We start from the raw sequence: 5,392 nt of genomic DNA, 5'->3' as shown, positions 1-5,392 counted from the left end.
CCCAGCCACTCCGCGGCATGTGGGATCCTCCCGGACCGGGGCACGAACCCATGTCCTCTGCATCGGCAGGCGGACTCTCAATCACTGTGCCACCAGGGAAGCCCTCTTTATGGTATTTTAACATCCTAATCTGACTTTGTAAATCAGTTAGTGAGATCTAGGGATAATGAGGACAAAAAAGTTGGTTTTTATATTTTTAAGGAGACTGAATATATAAAGGCCATGAAATGCATTCTATATCATAGGTGAAGTATATAGTTATAAGAATTTTTCTGAAAGTGAATGACTAAGGCAAAGAACAAACACTCCTAATTAGAAAATCAACTCAATGGATACGGTGAGTAAAATCAAGTAAATTATTATTGTCTATTATTTTAGAATCTAGAAAGCTCTGAAAGTAAACAGTTTTTTTGGAAGTGACAAACTTTGGCTATACAATCTGAATTGAATTCTAGTGAACCTATATATAATCATTATTTTACACTTTTTCTTCCCATTCCCTTCTGAGAGTATACATATTTTATGTAAATTTTACCTTTTTGAAATCCGAAAAAAAAGCTTCTGAAATACATCTGGCACTAAGAAAAATACATTGAATTATAGATTTTTTTTTATATTTCCATTATTCACTGTTTTGTTTCTCAGCACTTTCTCCTTTTCCATTGCAGAGAAAGGGCAACCTGGTGTCATAGTGTCATTACCTTTTGAAGACCAGGATCTCTGCGTATTCCTGAGAATTTACTGTCCTCTAAGTAAAGGCAATAGTCAGATGTGCAGTCATGATTATTTATGCTTTCTATCAGCTTCCTTAATTTTATTAAACTCAGAGTCCTCATTTGATAATAAAAATTAATATATTTCACACATCATGGGTTATTAGGAGAATTAGAGTAAGCAAACATTTCTAAAGTATGTAAATACTTAGTACATTGCTATTTGTATTCAAGTCTGTAACTACTTCACAGGGAATCTGGAAGATGTTAATAAAGTAACATCTGTGAAAATATCCTTGTTTCTATTAACCATTTATAATTAATAAATTATTAATAAAATCTGACCATTAATAATTAACACGTACAGAATGAAAATTGGTTTATTCTTCATTGGAATGACAATAATAGTAACAAAACAATGGCAGTGATAATAATAATAACTATAATAATTATAGTAAATACTAAACAGTACTTACTCTTTACCTGGTGCTTTTCTAAGCATTTTATACAGATTAACTAATTTAACTTCTCTGGACAACCTTATGCATTAGATAGCATTATAAATAATTTACTTTTTTTTTTTTTTTACAGAACAGGAAACTGAGTCACACATGTAAATAATGTGCTAAAAGTCACACACCAAGTAAATGACAGAGTAAATGCCCTTAACTATTGTGCTATATGGTTGCTACTGGAAGTCAATTATGTCTGGATATGCTTTATGTGAAGAGCAGCACAGCATTTTAGAAAATAATTTCTCCTATTAGAACACTAATTCCTCACTAAAATACTATTGTATAGTCAATATTTTTATTTTCCATAATTGGCTGATGGCTGGTAAGCAGTTTTGTTGTGCGGTGCTGAACAGCATTTTTTCATTCTGGCAGATAAGAACCACACACTTATGCTGCATTAATATGGTTTTATATATTAGCACTTTATAAACTCCAAATATTACATACAGTTTTTAAAAAATGCTAATGGCCTTGTTAATTAAAATTCAATGTCTATTTTCAAATTTCTCTTTGAACCTGGGGCAATTTTTTTCATTCTTCTATGTCTCATGAAACCATAATAATTACTGATAGAGTCATGGTTTGAAGTTTAGGGTATTCTTTCAGAAAAAAAAGTTGAACATAGTTTAAAGGCTAGAGCTTACATAAAATTGCCTCATTATCACTGTGTTTCTGCACAATATGTGCTGAAAAACAATGCAATCCAACTTGCCTAATTACCTTTAAGACGCTGAGCAACTTGATACGAACAGCAGACAGAGCTGCCTGCATTTCCCAGAGTATCCGAACACGTGGAATTTGATCATGCAAAGTGCTTTTGAGTAGGTAAAACACCAAACCATTGTTCTCTTACAGTAATTCTCTATTCCCAGAGGTATTCCCCATTCCTCATTCCACTCCTTTTAATGCTCTGCTGCACTGTCTGCTTTGCTTTGTTTTGTATTCCCAGGTGCTACTCAGTTCTTGGCTCTGACAGCTGGATTATGAGTGGTATTTGAGGTTAATTAAATCAGTGATGAATTTTAAATAGAGGTACAAAATTAGGGCAGCAAGACCTAGGAGAAAAGTCAAACTTATTGAGAGTAGTCAAGGGGAAACCAAGTATAATGCCCCAGTTAGAGGAGCAGTGCCTGTTGGAGCTGTTAGAGTTTATTCAAGGAAGTAAATGCCTATCTTAAATGGAGAATCCATCACTTATCATACCATCTAGACAGAATGATACTGGGTTAGTGTCATTGTTTGGAATACACAAAGTATAAAAAAATACTGGTGTGATTTCTGAACTTTCGTTTAGAAAGTTTTAACACATTATTTAATATATTCCCACTCTGCAGTCAGCTGTATGTCTATGGAATTGACAATAACTACAATTCAAGTGAGGGCTTCTACTTCCAGGCATGAGTAAGGGACTAAAACCCCAGAGTAAACACATGGAAAGCTAGACAAAATATACAACATGTCTCTTTTCAGAAAAAGGACAAAAGGCAGAGCAGGACAGTGATTCCTACATTAACAGAAAACAATAAGGTTAACCCTACAATCACTGTGACTTTCCAAAACATGCTGCACAGATGAAACCAAACAGAGCCAAGTGATTTTGTAGAGTTAAGGAACAAGGGATAGTTCCAGGATGCTGAGTCAGCTGAAATCTGGGGGGAAAGAGCACTGGAGAGGAAGAAGCTAGGCAGAGAAGGAGCTCAGGAAACCTCTAGAGTAAAATACTGACTATTGTCACACAGGCCTAGGGTGAAATTACAGAGGGCAAGAAGAGAATGACAAGGGATATGAAACAGCTGATATATACCTAGCAGGCTCTAAAATTCCATCTAGCACAAATGGAGAGTTCTCACTGAAGGACTGTGATATTCAGTAGAGACTCAAGCAGGGGCACCACCTTGGTAGTAGGGTTAATCTAGCCTTTAGTGAAAGTTCAATGAGCCCTGTATTAACAAGGATTGAAAACAAACCTCAAATATTCACCTGATTCACAAGGAACTTACATGATTGCTCAACCAAGTCCAATACCCCATTTCATGGTGTGAATGCTTAAATTATTTCTCTTACATCAGTCAGATATAAAGACAAGATAATAAGATGAGGAAGGGGTAGGACGATTGTTCAGAAGAGGAGACTGTGTTATCCTTATAATGTATGGGGAAGGAAGCTACTAAAGAACTGTTGCAGGAAAATTATAATGTAACCCTTGGAGTTGTGCAGTCATGGCTTTAGAGTGTAATCAGTTGTCACACTTGTAAGATTATCTACAGAAATTTATAAGTGTCCCTATGGACAATAAGAAAAGATAGATTCTTGGAATATCCTGGGTTGGTGTTTGCCATGTGAGTCCAACTATGGGAGATACAGGCAAAAGGTTAAAAGTTTGATTATAGATATAGGATTCTGGGAGAGTCATTTATGTTGCCTGTAACTCAGTTTCTTCATTTATAAAAGGAGATGGTTTTTCCTAATGATTCTGTACAATTTAAGCATTTTTATGATTTATCTATATGTTTTATTATAACAAGATGAATTTTAGTTATTGGCTAGAAATGGGAAATTTTACAGAGACTGTTAGATACTATTAGGTTTGTTCGATTTCTCTATTTACACTGAAAAAAATTATAGTATAAATGTGAACCTAAATTCCTTAAGAGAGAGCTTAGATAAGGGTTTTAGAAAGAGTCTAAAATATTTATTCTGCTAAAATATGACCACAGATTCTGAAATCTGTTTGTTATATTCTGAAGCATAAAGAAAGCCTGAGAAGAAACAAAGATAATAATGGTGGTTGGAATCCAGACTTGAACTAGAAGCTCTGAATACTAAGCATAGGACTGAGCCCATTGTAAATATTATGCTTCTATATCAGGCAGTTAATTTTTTTCAGCTTTTTAATAAGCAGGTATGCTAATTGATAAATGCAACAGATGCTTCCTTAAGACTATTCAAATATGATATACGACTAAAAGGGTTTATGATGCAATATTCATGATTTTATTGCAAAGATAAAATATTTTGAATACCAATTGAAAAAAGAAGAAAAGATATAGTAGCCCAATGAAGCACTTCAAGACTAAAAGTGTAATATGTCTGTGATAGCATTTAAATATAAAAGGCCATGCCTTGCTTCCAGCTCTTCTTTTAATTTTAAAATATCTGGCTTAATGAAAATCTTTAATAAGATTATAATGTAACCTTTCCTCTCTGGAATGAGATGTATATGAATTTTCATGGGTCTATTATTCAAATAAAATGATGCTATTTGGTTGGCTACATAGTATAGATACTATTTTCCAAAGTATTATGGAGATATTTTTTCAAAGATGTCATAGACAAATAAAGATGCAGAAATAAATAACTTTTTTTCCATACCAGAAAGTAAAGTTTATATTTCTGAATTTAGAAAACATTCATTTTATATCTGAGGCTATGTAGTTTTATTAAATCAAAGATCAAAAATATTTACATAGTTAAATCAAAATTCTTAACTTATAATTAGTTCTATTTTTTAAATTTCATATTATTTTTATTAAAAGAATAATAGAAGTGAATGGTAAAAAATTAGCACAAAGTTGCTTCTGCTTTTCTATGACTCCTGTGTCCCTCCATCCTCTGTTCTCTATTCAAGTGATTCAAATATATGCACCTCAAGAGACATGGCTGAGAACTATGCTTGGTTCTGGGGACAGAATAAGAAAAGTAAAACTAAGTTTCTTTGCTAAAGAATATCATAATCTAGTGTTTTTATTTGTTTGTGTGTTCCTATGTGTAAACCTACATGCTTATGGATGAGGGGACAATTAAAAAACCAAACCAAAGCAGAGGCTAAAATGCAGGGCATTTCAAAGTACAGCAGACAGGAGTTTGATTCTAAATGCCAGGGAAATCTTTGTGTTGGATGTCACATTTCAATGCAAAGTTGAATCAGGAATAAGACATCTTTAGGCTGAGCAAGGTGGGAAGGATTAAATAATGGGATGAGCAATAGTAGAGACGTGAAAAAGCACAGTATCTTCAGGGGACTAAGTGCAGTTTAAATACAATATTTGAGGCAATAATTGGCTGTGATACTAGAAAAAATTAATTAGATTCAAATCATGAAAGGTCTCAAATTACTTGCTAAGGAATTTGAGGTCTATTTTCTAAGGAGTTGAGAAGCATAGG

The sequence above is a fragment of the Aethalodelphis obliquidens genome, unplaced genomic scaffold, assembly GCF_003676395.1.
Source record: "Aethalodelphis obliquidens isolate GAN/ISIS:26980383/991018 unplaced genomic scaffold, ASM367639v1 scaffold6, whole genome shotgun sequence".
NCBI classification, from domain to species: Eukaryota; Metazoa; Chordata; class Mammalia; order Artiodactyla; family Delphinidae; genus Aethalodelphis; species Aethalodelphis obliquidens.
This window is presented reverse-complemented; position numbering follows the sequence as displayed.